This window comes from Oncorhynchus keta, chromosome 30, assembly GCF_023373465.1.
Source record: "Oncorhynchus keta strain PuntledgeMale-10-30-2019 chromosome 30, Oket_V2, whole genome shotgun sequence".
NCBI classification, from domain to species: Eukaryota; Metazoa; Chordata; class Actinopteri; order Salmoniformes; family Salmonidae; genus Oncorhynchus; species Oncorhynchus keta.
Window position 1 is genome coordinate 31665056 of NC_068450.1, and position 18838 is coordinate 31683893.

At 44.1% G+C, this 18838-nt stretch overlaps 1 pseudogene; it reads right to left on the minus strand.

The window, feature by feature from the left end:
* Positions 1 to 394: 394 nt before the first annotated feature.
* Positions 395 to 18335, minus strand: LOC118375742 (protocadherin alpha-C2-like; annotated as a pseudogene).
* Between the last annotated feature and the right edge of the window lie 503 nt (positions 18336 to 18838).

The window sequence follows — 18838 nt, forward strand, 5'->3', positions numbered from 1 at the left end:
GGGCAAGAAACTAAATGTGCACCCAGGGGGGCCCCAGGACCAAGTTTGGGAAACACAGCGTCAGGCTATTGATTTGTTTATTAAACATTTCAAATAAACAGTTCAACCGTGAAGCTTCAGTCTGGTAGAACTGCTAATGAACAGTTACTTCAAAAGTTGAATTGAGTAGGCTTCAGTAGCTAGCATGTCAACCAATGAGCTGCTGTGGAACTGCTCAGCTGACCTAGCAAAAGCTGCCCCTACACCACAGAAGCAGGATCAGATACCTACCAACCTTGACCGTAACCATATCTGAAAAATATCTGACCTCGCATCAGCGGTTAGGGGCATCTTTTGTGTCCTACGGATGAGTGGGCCCACCTTGGAGAGGTAAAAGAACCAGAGAGCAAAGAGGTAATTCATCATGAATGTAATAGTCTTATACATCAGATCAACATGGCATGCAGTACAATACATAAAGACTGACTACATATTGCACCATCAATAGATACTACAGGCTATACTACAGGCTACACAAAGCACATATATATACTTGCTTAATAAAAGCAGGAATAGTAGTTACTGTAGTAATATTTTAAACACATATTGGAGTTTCATTTTGTTTAGCAGTCACATTTTGTACATAGTTTTAAAAAATAAAGAAATGTCAACTTTAAAAACAGATTCATTTGGCCAGTGTATTGTTTTCTTTGTTTACTTCAATACTAAAGCATTGGCATCAAATACATCCAGCATTACACATAAAATAACCCAGTCATTCCTTTCAGTGATTAAAATGAACTGATTCACTGATAAAGGTTTAAAGCGAACGTATAAGGCAGTGAAACAATATAAAGAAATGTTCTTATTATATTTGGATGAAACTGTATTTGCCATAGGGCCTAATTCAAAATGATACCAGATACTTCCAATACTTCCCCTCACTGGCAAAGCCCAGACATCCTCCATCCTCTCATAGGGGTAGACCATGGATGTTTTTAGGAGGGAACTATGTGCAGTTTGCTCTGCTCTGGAGTGGAGGAGGAGGGTGAGAGGAGCTGTGCAGGGAGAGAGCATAGGCCGATGACCTCTGACCCCTCCTCCAGAACCAGCAGTCTTTGATGTCAGAAGGGTGTCTTTGTCATTGCACCTTCATCAGAGAGGTGTCATAATTGTGACTTCATCAGAGAGGTGTCATAATTGTGATTTCATCATAGTGGCTAACAGTATTCTTTGTAATGACACTCTTGTTATGAAAAGTGAAAAATAAAAAATAACTGAATAAACAGTGATGGTAGAGTGACACCTTGGTAGACACTGTGAGTCACTTCAATTATCCCGGACCACATCTAACACATTTCCTAACAAAGCAGTTACATTGAAATCTCCATGCACATGAAGGAAAGGGCTGATATACGTACATATACAGTATTGATAAAGAAGGGCTCACTCTTTGCTGTTTGATAAATGGACTGATGAAAGTATTCTAAATTCCTTTTTAGGATATACTGGTTTGTTTGATTCTACATTTACACACGTGTGCTCTGACCGAACAAGGACAAATACTTAAGTAAAAACCTAACATCCAAGGTCTTTCCTTTTGGAAAGGGGGTACAGTCTTTGAAGGCAATTCCACATTCCTTTGTCTGTCTCTGTATATTCATAGTGGCTGTTTTAACTCCTGCAGTATGTCCTGTAGTACCCTCCTGCATTCTGTCTCTCTAGTGTATGTTCTCTTCACTGTGGTTAGTTGAAACGTGTGGGGCCCTCAGTGATGGGCCATAGCCATGCAGAACCATGTGTGTTGAATGGACGTTGAAGTTGATTGGGGCTAGTGTGTGCTTATAGAGAGATCATGGCTGGGGGATAGGGGGGCAGGGGACCATCAGTGTCCTTTAGGTCCTTGGGATGACAGTCATTGTTTGGCAAAGGGGGTGTAGGTGAAGTGTCACTAGGGGCCTGGTCGCTTAGGGGAGGGGGCTGAGTAGGGTAAGGACGGGGGTTCCTTTCATCAGTGGACGCGGGGTTCCTTCTGATGTAAATCTGGTGGACCAATGGGGATGGGGCCTTATGAGGAACTGCTGCCGCTGCCGGTGGTGGTGGACCCCTGAGAATGAGAGAAGAGGATTAGACAAAGGTGGGAGGGATCTGGGACAATCACAGCCTTGAGATTGGCCAGACTATGACACGTCTCATGCAGCCGAGGTCTGTCAGTCTGACAAGGCATCAGGCAGAACGACAGAGTGGAGGATTCTGGTGGTGGTGGGGCTATCGATGTACACCATGCTCCAAGATTACGTGAGGGAGAGAGTGGTTGCTAAGTAACTGGGTGATACATTTCATTTTCTGTCCCTCTGCACAAAGAATTAGGTCAGGCATCACATCACAGTGAAGACGAATTCACAAGGATCATTGTGTTATTGTGAACTCATCAACAGTCAGTCAAACAATAAAACAGTCAATCATTCACACCACAAACAGTACAGTCCAATCCACCAAACAAACAGACTAAGATACAGTAGAACATGTCCCTGATCTGCATTAGTGATGGGAGTGAAGGACATGAACACATATTAATATTACATGCAGAGGACAGTATAGTTCTGTTTAGGGTTGCAGAAATCCAGGAACTTTCCCAAAATCCCCCGTCTTTCCAGAATCCCAGGTTGGAAGATTACCTGAATCAGGAGGGAAAAGCAGGAAATCCATCATCTTCCATCCAGGATTACTGGAAAACCTAGGGATTTGGGGGAAGTTCTGCTACATGCTAACATGTATGTCAGCCTGGGTTGTAATGTGTCTGTGGTGGTTGCAGGGAGGGCCTGGGAGGGCCGGGGTAGGATGCTGTGAGATGCATCAGTCAGGGATCAGTTGTGGTGTGCAAGAGAGGGCCGGACAATTGTCAGATTTCCGTTTTTTTTTGTCTGTCATTCTGCGGCCCCCGGGGGCCAGATGCAGGGTTGAGTGCTCAGTAACTGGTTGCAATCAGGAGTTACACACAGGTGTGTGCCCTAAACAAAAAATAAATCGCAGGAGAGAGGGCATACCGTCATCCATCCCCCTCTTTAATCTGGATTACAACTAAAGCCAGAGTTTCTGCCAAATAGATCACAGATTATTATTATTATCAGCAGCATTATGATTATCACAACATCTCTGTCTGATGTCCTCTGAGGTCAATCAATGTCATTAGTTTGTTTCCCTGATAGGAAACCGTCCAAAGGTCACTGTCCCGCCAGAGAAGAAAAACCACATGTACTTTAGAGTTAGGAAACAAGGGCAGCAGAACCTAGATATCAGCATTATAATAGTAACATTGCTACAGGATATCATTATGTAGTCAGAGCTGAGACAGGCCCAATAGGAGGAGGATATCATTATGTAGTCAGAGCTGAGACAGGCCCAATAGGAGAAGGATATCATTATGTAGTCAGAGCTGAGACAGGCCCAATAGGAGGAGAATATCATTATGTAGTCAGAGCTGAGACAGGCCCAATAGGAGAAGGATATTATTATGTAGTCAGAGCTGAGACAGGCCCAATAGGAGAAGGATATCATTATGTAGTCAGAGCTGAGACAGGCCCAATAGGAGAAGGATATCATTATGTAGTCAGAGCTGAGACAGGTCCAATAGGAGAAGGATATTATTATGTAGTCAGAGCTGAGACAGGCCCAATAGGAGGAGGATATCATTATGTAGTCAGAGCTGAGACAGGCCCAATAGGAGAAGGATATTATTATGTAGTCAGAGCTGAGACAGGCCCAATAGGAGGAGGATATTATTATGTAGTCAGAGCTGAGACAGGCCCAATAGGAGGAGGATATTATTATGTAGTCAGAGCTGAGACAGGCCCAATAGGAGGAGGATATTATTATGTAGTCAGAGCTGAGACAGGCCCAATAGGAGGAGGATATTATTATGTAGTCAGAGCTGAGACAGGCCCAATAGGAGGAGGATATTATTATGTAGTCAGAGCTGAGACAGGCCCAATAGGAGGAGGATATTATTATGTAGTCAGAGCTGAGACAGGCCCAATAGGAGGAGGATATTATTATGTAGTCAGAGCTGAGACAGGCCCAATAGGAGGAGGATATTATTATGTAGTCAGAGCTGAGACAGGCCCAATAGGAGAAGGATATCATTATGTAGTCAGAGCTGAGACAGGCCCAATAGGAGAAGGATATTATTATGTAGTCAGAGCTGAGACAGGCCCAATAGGAGGAGGATATTATTATGTAGTCAGAGCTGAGACAGGCCCAATAGGAGAAGGATATCATTATGTAGTCAGAGCTGAGACAGGCCCAATAGGAGAAGGATATTATTATGTAGTCAGAGCTGAGACAGGCCCAATAGGAGGAGGATATTATTATGTAGTCAGAGCTGAGACAGGCCCAATAGGAGGAGGATATTATTATGTAGTCAGAGCTGAGACAGGCCCAATAGGAGAAGGATATTATTATGTAGTCAGAGCTGAGACAGGCCCAATAGGAGAAGGATATTATTATGTAGTCAGAGCTGAGACAGGCCCAATAGGAGGAGGATATTATTATGTAGTCAGAGCTGAGACAGGCCCAATAGGAGGAGGATATTATTATGTAGTCAGAGCTGAGACAGGCCCAATAGGAGAAGGATATTATTATGTAGTCAGAGCTGAGACAGGCCCAATAGGAGGAGGATATTATTATGTAGTCAGAGCTGAGACAGGCCCAATAGGAGGAGGATATTATTATGTAGTCAGTGCTGAGACAGGCCCAATAGGAGGAGGATATTATTATGTAGTCAGAGCTGAGACAGGCCCAATAGGAGAAGGATATTATTATGTAGTCAGAGCTGAGACAGGCCTAATAGGAGGAGGATATTATTATGTAGTCAGAGCTGAGACAGGCCCAATAGGAGGAGGATATTATTATGTAGTCAGAGCTGAGACAGGCCCAATAGGAGAAGGATATTATTATGTAGTCAGAGCTGAGACAGGCCCAATAGGAGGAGGATATTATTATGTAGTCAGAGCTGAGACAGGCCCAATAGGAGGAGGATATTATTATGTAGTCAGAGCTGAGACAGGCCCAATAGGAGGAGGATATTATTATGTAGTCAGAGCTGAGACAGGCCCAATAGGAGAAGGATATTATTATGTAGTCAGAGCTGAGACAGGCCCAATAGGAGGAGAATATCATTATGTAGTCAGAGCTGAGACAGGCCCAATAGGAGGAGGATATTATTATGTAGTCAGTGCTGAGACAGGCCCAATAGGAGGAGGATATCATTATGTAGTCAGAGCTGAGACAGGACCAATAGGAGGAGGATATTATTATGTAGTCAGAGCTGAGACAGGCCCAATAGGAGGAGGATATTATTATGTAGTCAGTGCTGAGACAGGCCCAATAGGAGGAGGATATTATTATGTAGTCAGTGCTGAGACAGGCCCAATAGGAGAAGGATATTATTATGTAGTCAGTGCTGAGACAGGCCCAATAGGAGGAGGATATTATTATGTAGTCAGAGCTGAGACAGGCCCAATAGGAGGAGGATATTATTATGTAGTCAGTGCTGAGACAGACCCAATAGGAGAAGGATATTATTATGTAGTCAGAGCTGAGACAGGCCCAATAGGAGAAGGATATTATTATGTAGTCAGAGCTGAGACAGGCCCAATAGGAGGAGAATATCATTATGTAGTCAGAGCTGAGACAGGCCCAATAGGAGAAGGATATTATTATGTAGTCAGAGCTGAGACAGGCCCAATAGGAGGAGGATATTATTATGTAGTCAGAGCTGAGACAGGCCCAATAGGAGGAGGATATTATTATGTAGTCAGAGCTGAGACAGGCCCAATAGGAGAAGGATATTATTATGTAGTCAGAGCTGAGACAGGCCCAATAGGAGAAGGATATTATTATGTAGTCAGAGCTGAGACAGGCCCAATAGGAGGAGGATATTATTATGTAGTCAGAGCTGAGACAGGCCCAATAGGAGGAGGATATTATTATGTAGTCAGAGCTGAGACAGGCCCAATAGGAGAAGGATATTATTATGTAGTCAGAGCTGAGACAGGCCCAATAGGAGGAGGATATTATTATGTAGTCAGAGCTGAGACAGGCCCAATAGGAGGAGGATATTATTATGTAGTCAGTGCTGAGACAGGCCCAATAGGAGGAGGATATTATTATGTAGTCAGAGCTGAGACAGGCCCAATAGGAGAAGGATATTATTATGTAGTCAGAGCTGAGACAGGCCTAATAGGAGGAGGATATTATTATGTAGTCAGAGCTGAGACAGGCCCAATAGGAGGAGGATATTATTATGTAGTCAGAGCTGAGACAGGCCCAATAGGAGAAGGATATTATTATGTAGTCAGAGCTGAGACAGGCCCAATAGGAGGAGGATATTATTATGTAGTCAGAGCTGAGACAGGCCCAATAGGAGGAGGATATTATTATGTAGTCAGAGCTGAGACAGGCCCAATAGGAGGAGGATATTATTATGTAGTCAGAGCTGAGACAGGCCCAATAGGAGAAGGATATTATTATGTAGTCAGAGCTGAGACAGGCCCAATAGGAGGAGAATATCATTATGTAGTCAGAGCTGAGACAGGCCCAATAGGAGGAGGATATTATTATGTAGTCAGAGCTGAGACAGGCCCAATAGGAGAAGGATATTATTATGTAGTCAGTGCTGAGACAGGCCCAATAGGAGGAGGATATTATTATGTAGTCAGAGCTGAGACAGGCCCAATAGGAGGAGGATATTATTATGTAGTCAGTGCTGAGACAGACCCAATAGGAGAAGGATATTATTATGTAGTCAGAGCTGAGACAGGCCCAATAAGAGAAGGATATTATTATGTAGTCAGAGCTGAGACAGGCCCAATAGGAGGAGAATATCATTATGTAGTCAGAGCTGAGACAGGCCCAATAGGAGGAGGATATTATTATGTAGTCAGAGCTGAGACAGGCCCAATAGGAGGAGGATATTATTATGTAGTCAGTGCTGAGACAGACCCAATAGGAGAAGGATATTATTATGTAGTCAGAGCTGAGACAGGCCCAATAGGAGAAGGATATTATTATGTAGTCAGAGCTGAGACAGGCCCAATAGGAGAAGGATATTATTATGTAGTCAGAGCTGAGACAGGCCCAATAGGAGAAGGATATCATTATGTAGTCAGAGCTGAGACAGGCCCAATAGGAGAAGGATATTATTATGTAGTCAGAGCTGAGACAGGCCCAATAGGAGGAGGATATTATTATGTAGTCAGTGCTGAGACAGGCCCAATAGGAGAAGGATATCATTATGTAGTCAGAGCTGAGACAGGCCCAATAGGAGGAGGATATTATTATGTAGTCAGTGCTGAGACAGGCCCAATAGGAGGAGGATATTATTATGTAGTCAGTGCTGAGACAGGCCCAATAGGAGGAGAATATCATTATGTAGTCAGAGCTGAGGCAGGCCCAATAGGAGGAGAATATCATTATGTAGTCAGAGCTGAGACAGGCCCAATAGGAGGAGGATATTATTATGTAGTCAGAGCTGAGACAGGCCCAATAGGAGGAGGATATTATTATGTAGTCAGAGCTGAGACAGGCCCAATAGGATGAGGATATTATTATGTAGTCAGAGCTGAGACAGGCCCAATAGGAGGAGGATATCATTATGTAGTCAGAGCTGAGACAGGCCCAATAGGAGAAGGATATTATTATGTAGTCAGTGCTGAGACAGGCCCAATAGGAGGAGGATATTATTATGTAGTCAGAGCTGAGACAGGCCCAATAGGAGGAGAATATCATTATGTAGTCAGAGCTGAGACAGGCCCAATAGGAGGAGGATATTATTATGTAGTCAGTGCTGAGACAGGCCCAATAGGAGGAGCCTTGAGGATAAGAGTCTAACATGGGCAGCATTGGCTAGTTTGGGGATGAGGTTCTGTTAAAAAGGGGCAAAAGGTTGATGCAGGACAGACCCAATCTGGTGCTTTTCATGGATGAAGCCATTAGGAACGGGGCAGGGGAATCACCAGAGTGACATTTGTGATCAATACCACCGCTCCTCTTAACGAGAGGGGAAAGACACAGAACGAGAAGAACTCCACTGAAACAAAACCAGACACGAAAAAGAAAACACATAATTTCTGTAAGGTCATTTAAAAAGGGTTCCTGGGGCGGTTGAGTGAGACTCCTCCATACCTCCAGCTGCACAGTGGACTTCCCTCATTTAGGGTACTTAAGAACAGGGAGAAAAGAAAGAAGCATTTCAATGGTCAAGACATTGCAGAACACAAGGAATCTTTCTGTATGCATGGTTATGGCCTATGGCTATACTCTCATTTTGTCATATTAATCACTCCATTTCTACTGAAGCGATTATCTGATAAATCTTGGGGAGTGGAATGTCAATATTTCAAAAATATATAGCCTACAGCTCAAAACAGTCAAAACAGGGTATAAGGAAAAATGTCATGGCAACCTGAAAAGGGTAACATGAGTTGGTTAGGAAAACAACCGTTTCAGCAATCCATTCACACACACAGTCTCCCTCACACACAAGTGCACACACAAAAACGTATTCTGCAAATACTTACCTTTTTACAAGAACCAGCCTTGATCAAGTAAAACATTTGTTATACATTGGAACGAGTGCATAAACGTATAATAACATGAGAACAGATATTGCAGAACATGTAGATAGACTATGGATAGGCTAAGGCTGGATTTTGAGAAATGACAGTGCACATTATTAGGTATAGAGAGAGTGGTGCACAGCAAAACAAGTTCACTACAACCCTGACCCCTCTCTTGCTGCAGACCTCCTCCTGTTCTCTCTTCCCTACTGAGTGACGTAAGATCAAATCAAATTTCAAATCAAATCAAATCAAATTTATTTATATAGCCCTTCGTACATCAGCTGATATCTCAAAGTGCTGTACAGAAACCCAGCCTAAAACCCCAAACAGCAAACAATGCAGGTGTAAAAGAGGAGGAGAGACAACCTCTGCAGCATGGAGGAGGGAGTGGCCTCATTGAGGCGTTCAGCTTGACTGGGCTCACTGAGAGAGAGAGGGGGGAGGGGGTTATTCTGATGCATTTTAAATCAGGGGGTGGAGATATTTGATGAAATGAAAGTCTATAAACAAATACCGAATTAGAATAGATCGTGTGATGTCAATAATGAGAGGAAGCCATTTGGTCCATCTAGACTCATAAAGGACAGGAAGTCTAATGTGAAACCGTAACCTTGTTTGTTTTGAAAGCTCAAGGGGTTTCTGTCTCATTGTCTTGTAGGCTGTACCATATATAAACAACATTGCTGCTGGCGCTGTGTAATCTCCATCACGGTGTGTTAGCTCTACAAGGATGCAGTATGCAGGCACAGTCAGTGCGGTGAAACATATGCCACACGCCATTCAACCAAATTAGAGGCCTTTTTCCCAGCAGGTGCTGCAGCTGTTTGTTGAGGTGCTGGAGGGAGAAAATATACATTCATAACAGATCAATGAATTTCAGGGATAAAGGAACTACCTGGCAGAAGGGGACCTGTTTTTAGACTGGTAATGTGGTGGAAAGTGGAAATGTAACACCTGCCCTCTCAACACCTGACACTTTGTATATGGTATAACTGGGTAAACAGTATGCGACAAGTTTGTGTGAATAGGTTATATGGGGCGGCAGCGTAGCCTCGTGGTTAGAGCGTTGGACTAGTAACCGGAAGGTTGTGAGTTCAAACCCCCGAGCTGACACGGTACAAATCTGTCGTTCTGCCCCTGAACAGGCAGTTCCCAGGCCGTCATTGAAAATAAGAATGTGTTCTTAACTGACTTGCCTGGTTAAATAAAGGTAAAATTAAATAATTAAAATATGATACCAAAAACATTATCAAATTTGATCTTACACATTTTAAGTTTCAGTAATTTTCCAAGTTGCTGTTATTGAACAATATTTTATAAAATCATCATTGCTTCTTCTCAGAAATAAACAGAACTTTTGCCCAAAGTATTATATTTGTGTTATTCACGATGCCATCTTGGATTTGCTTGTTGTTCTTACACAGTAGTGTGGTTCTAATGAGCATTTGGTGTTGCTCTCTCATTACTGTAACTTCCCAACAACTTCACTGGGTTCACGCTACTTTGCTTGTTGTGGAACTGGAGATGTATGCGTTGCCAATACAGTCATGTCCATAATTAACAGCATCCTTGATAAAGATGAGCAAAAAATACTGTATAAAATAAATAATACAAATATTGAGATATATTGTATGCCCCAAAAATATAGATATTGTTGTAACCAAATGATAAAATGTATAGAATTGCAGGAAATAAGCTTTAAAGCTGCTAAATTATTTTCGGCAACAAGAGGGGTGTGAACAGTTTGTGTCATGAGGGGGGATGCAGGATATTCCCCAATGTTGGGGCCCCGAGTAACAGAGTTTGGGAACTTCTGTTTTAGGGCACACACTCTTAGAAATAAATGTGACGGAAACTTCCGTTCATATGGTCTGCAGCAGCTGACCGGACGTTCTGAGATCTCAAGCAGCGATTCACTACAGCGTCCATCTTCATCCATCCCGTCAGTTCGTGGTGGAGGTCGACACCTTGGACGTCAGAGTGGGGGCTGTCCTATCCCAGCGTTCTGCCCAGTACCAGAAGCTGCATCCCGGCGCCTTCCTTTCCCATTGTCTTAACCCCGCTGAGAGGAACCACCTCAACTCCAGGCAGGCGAGATAGGGAAAAGGAAATGAGTTGCCGCCCGCACTGTGTGTGTGCGCAGAACAAGACTCCAGGGAAAAACTCCGGCTGGCCTCCTTCAACCACTCCCTGTCCCTCACCGCCACTGGTCCCATATATCCTTGGACTTCATCACAATTCTCCCTCCGTCAGATGGCAACACCACCATCCTTACCATCCTTACGGTGGTGGATAGGTTTTCCAAAGCCACACTAAGTTGCCCTCAGCTAAGGAGATGACCCAGCCCATGGTGCAGCACTTCTTACGGATCCATGAATTTCCGGACGACATTGTCTCCAATCACGGAGTTCTCATCCCGGTTCTGGAAGGCGTTCTGCACCCTCATTGGGTAGTCGGCCAGCCTGTCTTCTGGTTTTCATCCATCCCCATTTTAACGACCAGTCGGAAGCGAGACAATCAGGACCTGGAGACGACTCTTTGTTGCCTCGTCTCCACCAATGCCACCTGGAGCCAGCAATTCGTGTAGGTGGATTATGCCTGCAGCACCCTTCCCTGTTCTGATACTGGTCTCTCGACTTTTAAGAGTTCCCTGGGATATCAGCCCTGCCCTTCCCAGAGCAAGAAAATGAAGACAGACATACCTTCTGCCCAGATGTTTGTCCGTTGCTGTATCTGGAAGAGAGCCCAGGCCGCTCTTCTCAAGACCACCTCCAGGTATCGATGACAGGCGGACCGCCAACAGATCCCTGCTTCCCGCTACCGTCTTGGGAAAAGGGTATGACTTTCCACTCGGGATCTGCCCCTCCGGGTGGAGTTCCGCAAACTTTCCCCCCATTTTATTGACCTTTTCCCCATCTCTAAGATCCTTCTGTTTCCCCGCACCCTCCGTATACATCCAACTTTCCATGTATCTAGAATGGTCTCACAGCCCTTTGTCTCCTGTTTCCAGGCCCACCCCTCTCCCCCGTCTCATTGATGGCCATATGGCATACACAGTTTGCGACTCCTGAGTGTTCGACCGCAGGGCAGGGGATTCCAGTACCTGGTTGATTGGCCCGGAGGAGAGGTTTTGGGTCCCCACCAGGAATATCCTAGACCCAGCCCTCATCTCGTACTTCCGGCGTCGAAAACTCGGTCAACCAGGTATGTCACCGGGTAGGACATCAGTTGGTGCTCCTGGGTGGGGTGGGGGGGGACACTGTCACACCCTGATCTGTTTCACCTGTCTTGTTATTGGCTCCAACCCCCACCAGGTGTCTCCCATTACCTCATGTGTATTTATACATGCGTTTTCTGTTTGTCCGTTGCCAGTTCATCTTGTCCCATCAAGTCTTACCAGCATGTTCCTGTGGTTCCTATGCTCTACTTTTGTTTTTCCTAGTCTTCCCAGTTCTGACCTTTCTGCCTGTCCTGACCCTGATCCTGCCTGCCGTCCGGTACCTGCCTGACTCTGATTTGGATTACGACCTACCGACTGCCTGCTCCTTGAACTAATAAACTCTGAGACTCATACTCTCCACCTCCTGTGTCTACATCTGGGTCTTAGCCTGAGCCGTGATAATTATGGCGTATTGTGTGTAGATTGATGAGGAAATTAAAAATATATATTTTAGAACAAGGCTGTTACGTAACAAAATGTGGAAAAAGTCAAGGGGTCTGAATACTTTCAGGTGGCACTGGAGAACCTAAAAGGGTTATTTGGCATTCCCCATAGGAGAATCCTTTGAAGAACTAGTTTTGGTTCCAGGTAAAACCATTTGGGTTCCAGGTAGAATCATTTTCGGTACCATGTAGAAACCTTTCCAAAGAGGGTTCTACCTGGATCCAAAAAGGGTTCTCCTATGGGAATATCTGAAGAACCCTTTTGGAACCCTTTTTCTAAAATTGCAGTGACTCAGTCATATCGTTGTTGCATTGTGCTTTGCTGTGGAGGTCATTCAGAGGTGGAGGTCCTTCTTACCTGCAGAGTAGAGGCTGCTGATTCGCTGGTCTCTGTCAGGCCAGTGCTCCTTGGTAAACTGGACACAATGTATCTGGAGCCCGCCTTTGGCACAGGCTGTCTGACTACCAGCTTTCCTTTCCTGGTCTCTGCTAGAAACATACTGTACCAGTAGGCATCGTTGGAGACCAGAGTGGAATCTGCGATGGTGGAGTTCCTCTCGCTGATCACGCTGTTCCTACTGGGAGGAGCCGCTTTTCTGGGCATCGGTTTCTGACACTTCAGCACACAGGTGACCAATATGGTGATCAATAACAGAAAGGACACCGAGCCCAAGCCGATCACCAAATACAGGTTTAAGTCTGAAAATATGTCATATTCTAGAGGGACTTCAGTCATGTCAGAGTAGGCTTTAACGGCAGTCTCCACTGTTGCCAGCTTGATGGTAACTGTAGCAGACAGAGCAGGTTCTCCGTTGTCCTTGGCGATGACAACCAGCCGTTGATGACGCGGATCTCTGTAACTGAACATTCTCATGGTCCGGATATCTCCATTGTATTGGTCCAGACTGAATAAGGTGGCGTCAGTAACCTGTAGAAACTGGTATGTAATCCGAGAGTTCTGGACCGAGTCCGTGTCTATGGCTATCACCTTGGAGACCAGGGATCCTTTATCGGTGGATCTGGGAATCTTTTCCTCCACCACGGAGCCGTGCACGCGCCACGGAGAGACTATGACCGGGGTGTTGTCGTTCTGATCAACAATGATGATGTGGACAGTCACATTACTGCTGAGCGGAGGAACACCAGAGTCTCTGGCCTCAATGTGGAAAAGGAACTCTTTCTCTATCTCATAGTCAAACGTCTTTAGTGCGTAAAGATTACCGTTCTCCGGATTGATGGAAAACAGCATGGAAATGGAGGTGTTCACTATCTCCTTCTCTATGATGAAATAAACTAGATACTGGTTTTCATGGAGGTCTGGATCAAACGCAGTGAGGGAACTTAGCAAGGCCCCAGGCGCGTTATTCTCCATAACGGGAATAGTGTAGAACGACTGGGGGAACTGTGGAACGTTGTCGTTAACGTCTAGTAGTTCTAAAGTCATCGTTTCATTGTCAGATAGCGGAGGGGAACCCCTGTCTGTTACGGTAAAAGTTATGTCATATTCTGGGACCTTCTCACGGTCGAGAGGTTCTGATACTACTAACTCATAATAGTTATCGGAATTCTCTCTTAGTGAAAAAGGTAATTCATCCGCAATATGGATATCGACAATCCCATTTTCACCTGAATCTTTATCGCTGACACTGACAACTGCTATCACCGTGTCTACCGCTATATCCTCCTTTATGGGACTTTGATATGATTTGATTGATATTTCAGGATGATTGTCATTCATATCCGTCACTAGAATAGTTATTTTACACTGACCTGACAACGAGTTGGTCCCCTTATCAGTTGCTATGACTTCCATATCATAGATCCTGAAGTCTTCATAATTGATCATTTCTTTCACCGTTAATTCTCCGTTATTAGGGTTTAAACTGAACGTTTCATGTGTTTTCTCTGATGTATACAAACTATATGAGTATACTATTACCGAATTGGTTCCCTCATCTAAGTCTGTTGCATTCAATTTAACCACAAGGCTTCCGATTGGAGAGTTTTCCATTATTTTTATATTATATGAATCTTTGTCAAACTGAGGGGCATTATCATTTGTGTCCAGGACACGAACAATTATGTTGGCTGTACCAGAGCGCGCGGGGACTCCACCATCTACAGCGGTGAGTATTAGGTTATGAATGGCGTGCTCCTCTCGGTTTAAAGCCTTTTTCAGTATCAAATCGGCAAACTTCGATCCATCCCTCCCGGTCTGAATTTCAATATCAAAATGATCACTTTCACTGATGTGGTAGGTTTTTACAGAATTCGTGCCCACATCGGGGTCAATTGCATTGCTTAGAGAAAAACGCTCCCCGGCCGGGGTCGATTCAGAAATATCTAGGTTTATGATATCTCTACGAAAACGTGGCGCGTTGTCATTTATATCAACGATTTCCAATTCTATGTTAAATATCCGAACTGGATTTTCAATGATTACCTCCATTTTTATAAAACAAGTTGTAGCTGTTTTAGAACTACAGAGGTATTCCCTGTCCATATTTTCAACAATATACAGCTCCCCCGTCTCTTTGTTCACGTCAAGATATTTCTTACCGGCGATGACATCTAACCGCATCTTGCGTTTGCTCAAGGTTTTCATATCTAGTCCCAAATCAACAGCTAAATTAGCAACAACGGATCCTTCCTCCATTTCCTCGGGAATAGAATAGTGAGTAACAGCAGACGCCGTATTCATGGCTGCAGAGAGAAGAATAAAGGCCGAGACGTACCTTCTCCAGGACTGTCCATTAATACGCGAATCCATTGTTATAAATAGTTTGCTTTACTCCCAGTGTGAAGCAATTCCAAAACATACAATTGAACAGTGAAAATATTGAATCAGACAACACAACGACTGTTTCTAATAAGTGCCAGGTTGTGTTTCAAATGCTCCGTTCAAACGTGGTAGTTTCAGCACCATAGAGCTGTCCATATCACAATGCTCCCCGCTCGTCCCTGTGACGCAGCTGCCATGGAGACTATTACATCACAAGCTAATGCTTTTCACTGGTGAACAGCGACGCTTTCCGTGTTTAACAAAACTTTGCACCTTTCATTTTAAAGTACTCCAGACCTCATAGTATTACTGTATTACCAGTTAATTAAAAGTGTGCACATACAGATAGAAAATGAGGTGTCAGGTATATACATTCAAACGTTTACTTCAGCAACAAGGAAAACATGCAATGCATGTCAGAGCAAAGAAGTTCCAACATTTAAGGTTGTATAAAATGGAGTAAGAATCTACCTGGGGAACACACACTGACAAAGTTATAGCAAATTATGTTGAATTCGAGGTGAAGATATTTCTTACCTGCAGAGTAGAGGCTGCTGAGTCGCTGGTCTCTGTCAGGCCGGTGCTCCTTGGTAAACTGGACACAATGTATCTGGAGCCCGCCTTTGGCACAGGCTGTCTGACTACCAGCTTTCCTTTCCTGGTCTCTGCCAGAAACATACTGTACCAGTAGGCATCGTTGGAGACCAGAGTGGAATCTGCGATGGTCGAGTTCCTCTCGCTGATCACGCTGTTCCTACTGGGAGGAGCCGCTTTGCTGGGCATCGGTTTCTGACACTTCAGCACACAGGTGACCAATATGGTGATCAATAACAGAAAGGACACCGAGCCCAAGCCGATCACCAAATACAGGTTTAAGTCTGAAAATATGTCATATCCTAGAGGCACTTCAGTCATGTCAGAGTAGGCTTTAACGGCAGTCTCCACTGTTGACAGCTTGATGGTAACTGTAGCAGACAGAGCAGGTTCTCCGTTGTCCTTGGCGATGACAACCAGCCGTTGATGACGCGGATCTCTGTAACTGAACATTCTCATGGTCCGGATATCTCCATTGTATTGGTCCAGACTGAATAAGGTGGCGTCAGTAACCTGTAGAAACTGGTATGTAATCCGAGAGTTCTGGACCGAGTCCGTGTCTATGGCTATCACCTTGGAGACCAGGGATCCTTTATCGGTGGATCTGGGAATCTTTTCCTCCACCACGGAGCCGTGCACGCGCCACGGAGAGACTATGACCGGGGTGTTGTCATTCTGATCAACAATAATGATGTGGACAGTCACATTACTGCTGAGCGGAGGAACAGCAGAGTCTCTGGCCTCAATGTGGAAAAGGAATTCTTTCTCTATCTCATAGTCAAACGTCTTTAGTGCGTAAAGATGACCGTTCTCCGGATTGATGGAAAACAGCATGGAAATGGAGGTGTTCACTATCTCCTTCTCTATGATGAAATAAACTAGATACTGGTTTTCATGGAGGTCTGGATCAAACGCAGTGAGGGAACTTAGCAAGGCCCCAGGCGCGTTATTCTCCATAACGGGCATAGTGTAGAACGACTGGGGGAACTGTGGAACGTTGTCGTTAACGTCTAGTAGTTCTAAAGTCATCGTTTCATTGTCAGATAGCGGAGGGGAACCCCTGTCTGTTACGGTAAAAGTTATGTCATATTCTGGGACCTGCTCACGGTCGAGAGGTTCTGATACTACTAACTCATAATAGTTATCGGAAGACTCTCTTAGTGCAAAAGGTAATTCATCCGCAATATGGATATCGACAATCCCATTTTCACCTGAATCTTTATCGCTGACACTGACAACTGCTATCACCGTGTCTACCGCTATATCCTCCTTTATGGGACTTTGATATGATTTGATTGATATTTCAGGATGATTGTCATTCATATCCGTCACAAGAATAGTTATTTTACACTGACCTGACAACGAGTTGGTCCCCTTATCAGTTGCTATGACTTCCATATCATAGATCCTGAAGTCTTCATAATTTATCATTTCTTTCACCGTTATTTCTCCGTTATTAGGGTTTAAACTGAACGTTTCTTGAGTTTTCTCTGATGTATAGAGGCTATATGAATATAATATTTCCGAATTGGTTCCCTCATCTAAGTCAGTTGCATTCAGTGTGACCACAAGACTTCCGATTGGAAAGTTTTCCATTATTTCTGATATTGTAGCTTTCTTTATCAAATTGAGGGGCGTTGTCGTTTGTATCCAGCACGCGAACAATGATGTTGGCTGTGCCCGAACGCGCTTGTACTCCGCCATCTACAGCGGTGAGTATTAGATGATGAACCTCCTGCTGCTCGCGGTCTAAAGCTGTCTGCAAAATTAGATCAGCAAACTTTGACCCATCTCTCCCGGTCTGAATTTCTAAAGTAAAATGATGACTTTCGCTCAGGTGGTATGTTTTAACAGAATTGTCTCCGACATCAGGGTCTAATGCATTGTTCAAAGAGAAGCGCTCTCCAACTGCAGTTGACTCCGATATATCCAAATGCATTTTATCCCTTCGAAAATGAGGTGCATTGTCGTTGATATCCATGATTTCTAGTTCGATATTAAACATTCGTATTGGGTTTTCAATTGTAACATCCAATTTAAGGAAGCAAGATGCCGTTTTGATGGGGCAAAGCAATTCTCTGTCCATCTTCTCTAAAATGTACAGCTCCCCCGTGTCTTTGTTAATCTGCAAATACTTCTTATTTCCAACAACATCTAACCGTATCTCCCGTTTACTCAAAGTGTTTACATCTAGTCCCAAATCAGCAGCTAAATGAGCAACAACGGAGCCTTCCTCCATTTCTTCGGGAATAGTATAATGGGTAACGGCAGACACGACGTTCAGGGCAGCAGAGAAAATAAGAAAAACCGAGACATACCTTCTCCATGGCTGTCCGCGTCTGTGCGCCTCCATTGTTGTCTTTGTAAACTCTGTTTACAAGAAAGTCATCTCAAACACAATGTCAACCAGCAGAAAACACAGGTAAATTACAATATCGCAAGGCCTTAAGCGTTTTAGAGCGAACAGAGCAGAATAATCTCTTTTTGACGGATTCAGCACCAGGAGTAGGTCACACTGCCTTCCTAATGACGAACTGTCATGGCGACCACTGCATCACAAACGTATGTGTTTAGCTAGTAAACAGCGACGCTTTGCGCATATTACGAGCTTGTACATATCTACTGCTGTCAATGTTTTTGGGCTGTCTTCGCAATATAGCTGAATGTCGACGCAAATAAGCAAACATCTGGAGCACTATTGCCTGTAAGATTTTTTTTTATCGATATCAAGATTGAAACAAGACCAAGGTAGCTGGTGGGATTTCATTTGTTTTGCCGAACATATTTTTGAATTTATATTAGACTTGAAAGGTAGGCATATTAACACGATGACCCCAGAAGTGTCTTACATTGAATGACGAAGAAAAAAAGGCATTTACGCATAAGGTGAATGCGTAAAGAGTCACACACGGACAAATACCACTGGTCACAGAGGTCAATTCAACGTCTTTTCCACGTTGGTTTATGTGGAAACAAGGTTGATTCAGCTAGTCGGCTATAGAAACATTTGAGAAGATCTGAAATGAATGATCAAGTCTTACCTGCAGAGTAGAGGCTGCTGATTCGCTGGTCTCTGTCAGGCCGGTGCTCCTTGGTAAACTGGACACAATGTATCTGGAGCCCGCCTTTGGCACAGGCTGTCTGACTACCAGCTTTCCTTTCCTGGTCTCTGCTAGAAACATACTGTACCAGTAGGCAT